General features: G+C 39.4%; 1 pseudogene across 1 annotated transcript; it reads right to left on the bottom strand.

Moving 5' to 3' along the window:
• Positions 1-236: 236 nt before the first annotated feature.
• LOC308236652 (small ribosomal subunit protein uS3-like) lies at positions 237-1,098 on the bottom strand (annotated as a pseudogene). The gene is made up of 2 exons: positions 915-1,098; positions 237-784 (listed from the first exon to the last, which is right to left on the bottom strand). The product of its transcript is annotated as a small ribosomal subunit protein uS3-like (transcript).
• Positions 1,099-9,976: the final 8,878 nt, after the last annotated feature.

Genomic DNA, 9,976 nt, shown 5'->3' with positions numbered 1-9,976 from the left:
TTTGAGTGACAGTGGAAGAAGAAATATACTAAGCTTTAGCAGTCACTTACACTTGGGAGTGACTTGAGAGTATGGGTGATGAGGAAGTAGGGTAGGAGAAGGAGAGGAAGGTGAGAGTTTGAGGACAATGAGAATTCCTGTGTGTTTCCAGAGAAGAAGAATCACTAAGAAGGAAAAGTCTCTCTTTTTCTTTCTCTTAAAAGAATTTTATTAAAGCATCGAGCAACATATAGCTTCTAGATCCAGCTAAGGAGACCCTGCTGTGCTATGGTTACTGGCTGGGGCATGGCAGGTGGCTCTGGCTTCCCACCCTTCTATTCTGCCATGCAGATAGTTGGCAGTATCTCATCTTTGGGTTCCACAAAGCTCACGTGTGGTAGGGGCTTCTTAGGGCCAGTCTTACCACTCAGGTCCCAAGGAAGCAGGATCTTCACTTTGAGGCCCAGCACACCCTGTGGGAGCAGCACATGGCGCCCGGCAGTGTCAACGTAGTAGTTAACAGGGTCCCTACTGGGGATCATCAGACCATCGACAAACTCCATGGATTTAGCCCTCTGTCCTTGGAGTTTCCCAGACACCTATAGACTTTGACCGCACTCTCCATGATGAACCTCAACATACCATAGCAGGCTCTCCACAAAGCAAGGCCTCCTAGGAGTTTGTAACAAGAGACTCTGCCTGGACAATGGCACACAGACCTTTTGGCAGTGTAGACCTTTTCAGTATAAAGCTCTACACTGCCCTTGGGGAAGCCAAATGTCTTCTGAACCACAGTAGTTAATTCCTATACTTATGGGCCCTTCTCTGCTTCAAAAGCTATAATTACAAGAAAAAAGACTGCTTCCTCATTTTTATCCTCTTATTCACCTCCTCCCTACCCACTATGACAATGGTGGCTTGGGTGTGACTAATACTAGAGTAACTTTACACTGGTTACTTAACTTTACCTGGTGCCCAAAATAATAATTGCTGTCCTGGTTGGTGTAACTCAGACTTTAACTTCAGAATAGCCATCTTCAGCCATTTCCTATTGCTCAGTTCAGCTTTGAAGATGCCACCAGCAACAATCTACCTCTTCTTGGAAATTTTCACCACCATCTTGCCCCTAAGAGAGAAAATCCTGGAAAGTAAAACCATGGTAGCCAAGATAAATGACATCTACTTCATAATGTGTGCAGTCTACAACCTGGGCCTTATCTCAGCATGTATAATGTATAATGCAAACTTGCCTTAGTGAGGACAAGGTGACATCAAAGAATCTGGAAAGTGTCCTCAGTATAGAGGCCTACATTCTACATGCCATTTGCTGCCTAATATGAGCCCAGCCAAGTTGTATAGTCTTTTTGAGCCTCCATTTTCTCATTTGAAAATTGGGGATAATAACACACTTATCTCATAGTGTAACTGTGAGCATTAAAATTTGTGGAATATTAATAAACCAGGATAAAGTTACTCTAGTATTAGTCACACCCAAGCCACCATTGTCATAGTGGGTGGGGAGGAGGTGAATAAGAGGATTAAAAATGAGGGAAAAGTTTTTTCTTGTAACTATAGCTTTTGAAGCAGAGAAAAATGTAAAGTATTCCCAAAGCACTTGCTTTTATGTCCAGAAGTACAATAGGTGTGAACAGTGATGCAAGAGACATACTTCCTGTCTTTACGGGCTTCACAAAGTCACCGTAGAGATAAGATAGGTGCAAAGACACATGAATGTCAAATCAGCAGTGGTTAGAGTAGCGGTCAGAAGGAGCTTAGGGGGGCCAGGTAGGGTTTCATGGAGAAAATGAACTCACACTGTTTCAGAACAGATGACTAGATACAGAAGAATGTTGTAGTCTTCCCTGGGGTGCCATTAGAGCGGGGTAAGGGTTGACCTGCTAGAGGGAACAATAGGTGCTCTCTGGCCTTCCTCCTCTGTGTGCCAGAAGAGCACCTGGAAACTGAGAAAAGCATCCAGGGAAACAACTGTGAATCCAAGCCCTAAGGGGCATGGCTACACAGGACCATACTGATGACACAGAGGCAGGTCAGAGCAGCCACCACTCCCAGGCTAGCTACTGCCTGACCTGGGACTTCCTCTAAGGCTGGAACTTCAAAAAACAGTTTACCATAAACACAAGCATCTTTCTTCTCTCTTCCTCCCTCCCTTCTCTCTCTCATTCTGTTTTCTCCTCCTGGGAATAAAGGACTTGGCATTCTCTGCATTTGATTTCCTTGTCAATACAATGAAGAGGTTGAATGACACTATTACTATACACGCCCTCCCTCGCTTTCCTGACACATTTTAGTTATTTTCTGAATATCTCCTCCTCAGCCTACAGCTGGACATTAAGACAGTCCTTGATAAGTGAAACTGAAATTGAGAAAAAACGAAAACAAATATTGATAGAACATGCAAACTCATGCAGAGGGACTTGATGGCAACACTGAGGCATGTCTGACGACCCTGGTGCAGAAAAGATTCCACGTAGATAAGTGATCCTTCTATAAATCAGGTGACTGGTTAAAGTGATAGGTCACCTTGAAAGTGTACATAAGAAATAAAACATGTGAAAATAAAACTGATATCATTAAACTGGATGGGTCGAAGGGACTCAGGTCTTTGAATATAGTTCTTCACTTGGTAATATCTCCACCTTCTTTCACTGCTCAAAAAAGTTAATTTCTGCCAGGTGCTAGAGGAAAAGCGCTTAAATAAAATATGAGGTGTCACCTTGAGTGGCGAGCTTTGACCTCCAAATCCAGGGAGTATGGGTTTAAACTCAGGGAACTGGAAACTCATTTGTTTTGGTTCACAGTTACTTTTTAGTCATCTGATTTGCTGCTCATTTTAATAGTGCATATCTGAAGGTGAGGCTTATTTTACCCATAATTCAAGGTTTGGTTTTTTCAGTATTAAATGACAATATTTTGACTATCTAACAATTTCAGAGCAAAGCAGACTACAACTTATCATGCTTTCAGTGGGCCTCCCTCTCCAGGCCTCCCTCTTGGAATTGCTGTGCTCTATCAGAAATCATTTCCTTTCCCAGCCAGAGCAACTCCACTCTTATCAGAGATCTTGATCTTAACCAAACACCCTACAATAAACCAGACAGGCTGAGGTTTGATACCATTACCCTCTGACTTCAGAGGAACTTCCTCAGAAGGGAGCTGATTATCAGACATTAACAAAACATGGTCATCCAGAGAGGAACAAAGCCAAAGGAATAGGAGATAAGTTTATTCACTTTGAAAAAGCAGAACATGTTCTTAATCCTTTAGTTTTGGGGAAAGAGAAAATAAATGTAAGGAGCCTTTTGAGAGTCATGGTACTATGGATTCAGTATTACCTCACAGCCAGCAAACTCGAAGACCCAGCATCCCAATGTCTTCCCCAAGGTCTTAAAAGGCAGGGACTGAACTATATTTCAAAAAAAATATTTTGTTAAAATATTTACTAACGCTTGTTAGTAATATCAAGTTTGTATAATGTGACTAAGCACAAAGAAGTTACCCGAGACATGATATACTCAGTTGCTTCCAGGTGAGGAAAAGACATTAAAAAAAAATATTTAGACTTTCCAGACTAAACACATTGCAGGACAACCTAGTGGTTAGAACATTTATTCAGATAAAATATGATTCCCCTATTGCATTTTCTGGTCAGAATGTCCAATTAAAATGAACCCATTAGTCCACTGTGAGGGTTTTTCCCCCCAAGTCAGATTTAATAAGCAGATATGAAATGCGGAAAGCAGTGAAAATCACAGACAGCAAAATTTGAACGTGAGTGGTATTTATCACTCCCCACAGTAATTATCTCAAGTGGAAAAAGAATGGACTCAACCAATTTTACTGTGTTTGAATGTTGAGCTTGTTATTTTCTTTCTCTAGTTGACAAAAAATGAAGGAAAACCTGAACTAAAAGTTTTGAGAAACAGTGGAAAAAGCATTTGCTTTCCTGTCATTCTTTCTTTCAGTCTAATGAATTCCTTTGAGGAAAAACGTCATTTTTGTTACTAATGAAAATGTCATAGGTGGCAGATGGGCAGTCATAGGTGGCAGGAGCACTGTTGTGTCAGCTGCACCTCGCCTAGGTGTGGTGAGGTATCCTGTCCAGTGTAGGGCAGGTGTTGGTCATTTTTATTAAAAAAAAACACACCATAAAGAAAGGAGAGCCGAAACCGGTTTGGCTCAGTAGATAGAGCGTCGGCCTGCGGACTGAAGGGTCCAGGTTCGATTCCGGTCAAGGGCATGTACCTTGGTTGCGGGCACATCCCCAGTGGGAGGTGTTCAGGAGGCAGCTGATCAATGTTTCTCTCTCATCGATGTTTCTAGCTCTCTATCCCTCTCCCTTCCTCTCTGTAAAATATCAATAAAATATATTTTAAAAAAAAAAGAAAAGAAAAGAAAGGAGAAGCCTAAGAATGCTTTTAGGCTCTACAGCAGCGGTTCTCAACCTGTGGGTCGGGACCCACAGGTTGAGAACTGCTAGCAGGGTCACCTAAGACCATCGGAAAACACAGATATTTACATTACGATTCATAACAGTAGCAAAATTACAGTTATGAAGTAGCAACGAAAATAATTTTATGGTTGGGGGTCACCACACCATGAGGAACTGTATTAAAGGGTCGCGGCATGAGAAAGGTTGAGAACCACTGCTTTAGAAGCCAAGGTAACTGTAGATCTAGGCAAAAGATTGGCTTCTATAAAGGATTAAAATATTGTGAAACCCTAAGCAAATTCTTGTACACAGCCTGTAAACATGGAGCAACCAATAATATAGGTTGGTCCTATAGAACCTAACAAAATTAAAAAGAAATAATCCCAATTTACAACCAATTTATAACCTAGTACAGAACCACACTGAGTTAACAAGTAGTCGATACAGCATTATACATGTCATGTTATTGACTTGACAAAATTATTATAAAACAAAAGGAGAACAAGAATTAGTTCTGATTGCAAATTCAAATTCCACAAATACACTCCTTATAGAGTGCCAATGCATCATAATAGATGTTGTTCTTTGAGTGTTAAAAGCTTTGTAGACTTCAAAAATGTACAACACTATTTATGGAGTTTCTATTTGTGAAAGAGCTAAGCCCCTTTGCTTAAAATCCACGCAACATCTGTGAAAGGAAGACTTTATTTCCCCCATTTTTACAACTAAGAAAATTCAAACTCAGAGATGTTAAAACTAATTGCATAACTACTATAAAGTCGTATTTGATATGATTCCTGAACTACTTGTGCATGGGTTCAAATTTTCTGCCCTCCTGATCCCATTTCCTGTTTAGACACAAACCCACTCATAAATAAACCAGGATAAAATGTATTTTTGAGAAAAAGGAGAAAAGAAGACTTAGAAGGGAATTGTGAGGGCACCCACATAAAGTTAGTAACTCTCTAATTTTTCAGAGGTGGCTCTTTTTAGGGAGCTTTTTAATGGGAAATATATTTCAGATTATTCAAAATAGTGAACAAAAGCTTTGCTGAGCAAATGATGCTTCATTTTCTTACTGAAAGCTCTCAAACTAAATATTGGAAGGGGATTATTTTCCCATCAGGCCACTTTTCCATAAATAGCACAAAAATGATCATCTCCTTTCAAGATTCTCAATTATGCAAGGAATAGAATTTTTGATGCAATTGTCCCTAAAATACAATGAATTGAGCAGAATCCATCAGAGCATCTTGGAGCTAAGGGCAAGGACTGATTTATGGGAAACTAGATCAGGGGTCAGAGAGGTGCCAATGGGGAGAAGCCAAGTAGCTCCCAGGTCTGGTATGGGAGGGGAATAGGATGGGGGATGCACATGTAAATTCATAAATTAAATGCCATTAACACCATCTTCATTACTAACAAAATCAATGTAACTGGATAGCTCCCTCTTTCCTTCTGAATATGTCTTCTGTGATTCCTTTACACTTTTCAAACAAATGAAGTTAAATACTAGTATATCTTAATCAAATCATTGTTTTTAGGGAGGAGAGAAGAGAGGAGAAAGAGAAGTTACAACTTTTTAAATCTGTTGATTTCTATGGTCTCCCTGAGCAGAGATATTAATACTCCCACAAGTGATTAAATGAGATGATTTCTATAAAATGCTGGTGCCCTGGCCAGTAGCTCAGTTGGTCAGTGTCATCCCATATGCCAAGGTTGTGGGTTCGATCCCTGGTCAGGGCACATACAAAAACCAGTGAATGTATAAATAAGTGGAACAATAAACGGGTGTTTCACTCTCCTGCTCTCTGTCTCCCTTCCTTTCTCTCTCTAAAATCAATCAATAACTTTAAAAAAAAATTAAAATGACTGGCATGTAAACAAAACTTCACAGATGGTAGTAGTTGTCGTTGAAATGACTGCTTTTGTAAAATTACTATGATCAGGATTTTTAAAAACATTCAATCATGATTAGCCCCTGGATCTTTTAGAAATCTAATTTCTTCAAGTGTGGATTATTTTCCTTTTTGTTCTGGTTCCTAACCCTTAGACTGCAAGTGTATTTCTTAAGATCTTTTTCTAGATTTAAAGTGGTCCTTTAAATACGCTCCAAATTATCTGTAAAATTTCCATCTTTTCCTATCCAGTCCCTCTTCATATTTCATCTTTGAACAATCACTTTAGTTTATAAAGTTCCCCTCACAACATTTCCCCTCCCCCACAATACCCTGGCTTTTCCCTCTTTCCTTCTCAGTTTTCCCACGTTGGTTTCCACAGTCACATCAGCACCTTTGACCACTGACAGCTAGCTAATCACTGCCCATTTCTCTGCTGACGGCCAACTGGCCTTTGGGGAACATTATGTCACAGTGACGTTGAGTCCTTTAGATGTTCACAAGTCAATCTGGAAACTCAAATCCTAAATTGAAAACATATTTCAGCAGAAATGAGATGCAGATTTTCCTGTACATGTAGGGCTTGTTGGAAGTATACAAGGTGGTGCCATTGTAGGGGAAAGGGATACCGACAAAGGGAGCCCTGCTTTCAAAGGCCATGACCCAATTCTTCCTTTTGGAGGGTTTCCAATCAATTATTTCCCCCTTTTTCTGCGTCTGAGCTGCTTTAGTCTACACCATTTTGGGGTGGAAATAAGGAAAGCTGATAGTCACTGAAGTACGCACAGAATAAGCCACATTTTTTAAAAAAATGTTTGTATTGCTTTTTTTAGAGAGAAAGAAGAGAGAACCATCCATGTGAGACAAACATCTATCGGCTACCTCCTGTACACTCCCTACTGGGAATGGAGCTGCAATCCAGGCATGTGCCTTGACCGGGAATTAAGGAACTGGAGACCTCTTGGTGCATGGAACAAAACCCAACTGAGCCTCACTGGCCGGGGCAAGTAAGCCGAATGTTTTAAATATCACATGATCTCACTCATTTATGGAATATAATGAACAACATAAACTGATGAACAAAAACAGATCCAGAGACAGAGAAGCATCGATCAGACCGTCAAACCTCAAAGGGAAGGTAGGGGAGGGTGGGGGTAAGGGGTAGAGAGCAACCAAAGGACTTGTATGCTTGCATATAAGCCTAACCAATGGACACAGACACCAGGGGGGTGAGGGCATGAGTGGGGGGGTTGGGGGGATAAGGACACATATGTAATACCTTAATCAATAAAGAAATTTTAAAAAAAATAAATGAATGCAGAACCCTTCCTCCATAATCCTGTCCCCAACTCACACACACAGCAATCAGAGCTGCTCACCACACTTTCTTCTGAGATGCCCCTGAAAGTCCTGTGCTTTGCAAAGGGCCAATACTTGCCACAAGATTTAGAAGAAGTGCAAGCTAATGTTTCCTCTCTCATCCCTTAGATTTAAAAGTTATGGTCCCCTCATCCAAGGGGAGGGTTAGGTACTGAAATAGCCTCTCTTTTCATGGTTTATTCTGAATCCCTCTCCTTTTAAGGGCATTTGCTATTTTCAGCTTCCCATTACCATAAGTTTTGCAGAACACAGAAAAAATGTAATTACTGAAATTAAGACATATTTCCAATCCGTAATTAAAATAACAAGTATGAGAGTGTTTATCTCTCCTCCACTGAAACTCCTTTTATTCGCTAGAAATTAATTCCTGACTCATATCACACATAGTTTTCCAGTACTCATTGTATCATCTACCATAATTCTCATCTAAAACCAGAGTTGTGCCATGGCTGGTGTGGCTCAGTTGGTTGGACATCATCCTATGCACCAGAAGGTTGCTGGTTCAATTCTTGGTCAGGGCACATGCCCAGGTTTCTGACTCGATCCCCTGTAGGGGGCATGCAGAAGGCAGCCAATAGATGTTTCTCTCACATCTATGTTTCTATCTCCCTCTCCCTTCCTCTCTCTCTAGAGATCAATTAACGATTAAAAAATATTAAAAATAAAACAGAGTTGTTGTGAGGAAAATTATGGCTAGTAATAAAACTAATAAGTAGGAATTATTCAGCTGCTTTTATGTTCCAGGAATTTTCCTTAATATTCAAATTAGTTAGAGTAATGATAACTGCTATTAAAACAAAGAATCTCTAAAATTCAGTGGTTCAAACAAGATAGAACTTATTGCTCTCTCACATAAGAATCCAAGGCTCTCCTCCTTATGGTCATTTTGAGGCCAAGGATGACAGCTGTGACAGCATCTTTAGGAAAGTAGAGAAAAAGAATAAATACAGATTCAAATTTTTTTCTAACTCAAGTGAAGAGGAACACAGCTCTGCTTCAGATATAAAGGAAAGAATGAATTTTTGGTAAACAGCTAGCTGTTTAGATATGCAGTTTACAGGGGATTTACTCTGTAAGAATAACCTTATAAAGGATTAAAAGATACATACTCCTGCAAACATCCACCATAATAGCTGACATAATGCAAGATGTAATAAATTGAAACAATTATTTGTAGTTTCTTGTTGTTATTGTAATTTACAAACACTGATAAGTTGTGAGCATATTTGATTTGTATTAGATGAAATGAGATGTGTCTGAGATGAAACGCAGAGATTTTTATTGGTATAAGTTTTAATCTTGAAAGTGGAAATAATATGAAATTAAAGTTACATATAATTATATGCTTTTCAAAAGGCAGAAGGTTGAATTTGGGAGTAGACTATTTCTCCAGTTAGGAGGCAGGACTCAAAACTTTAAAGAGACCCTTTTAATTATGTCATGTATAATTTTTTAATTAAAAAAAAACATCTTCTATAAAGAAGATATATTCCATACTTCAAGTTGTCTAGTGTAACAGTGAAACACATTTGGTGATAGTTGAACTATATCTCTGTAGACTTTTTCCACTTAACACATACTTTTTTTTTTTTATAAATGGAATTACATGGTCCCGTGTCGGGATTTATTGGTTTATATGTGCATGTGTATATGTTTGTGTGATTTATCCCTTCTTATGGCTTCACTGAATAACAATGAAAGTTGTTTATGATTGGTACTGTATGAATGAGTTCACTCTATCCTATGTTATTTGCATTTCAGATATTAAGACATTAACCAAATCAGCTATTGTCTCAGAGTGGGACTACCCCAAAAAAAGAGACCTCAGGGCAGCAGTGACATCTCTTAAAGCATGACCATAGCCTTATGTCACAGATTTTTATCGTCTAAGTCAGTGGTTCTCAACCTTTCTAATGCTGCAACCCTTTAGTACAGTTCCTCATGTTGTGGTGACCCCCAACCATAAAATTATTTTCGTTGCTACTTCATAACTGTAATTTTGCTACTGTTATGAATCTTAATGTAAATATCTGTATTTTCTGATGGTCTTAGGCTCTACAGCAGCGGTTCTCAACCTGTGGGTCGCGACCCACAGGTTGAGAACCGCTAGCAGGGTCGCCTAAGACCATCGGAAAACACAGATATTTACATTAAGATTCATAACAGTAGCAAAATTACAGTTATGAAGTAGCAACGAAAATAATTTTATGGTTGGGGGTCACCACACCATGAGGAACTGTATAAAAGGGTCTCGGCATTAGAAAGGTTG

The sequence above is a fragment of the Plecotus auritus genome (assembly GCF_963455305.1).
Source record: "Plecotus auritus genome assembly, chromosome: 11".
NCBI lineage: Eukaryota > Metazoa > Chordata > Mammalia > Chiroptera > Vespertilionidae > Plecotus > Plecotus auritus.
The sequence above is the reverse complement of the archived record's forward strand: the minus strand, read 5'-3'. Positions and strand labels throughout refer to the sequence as shown.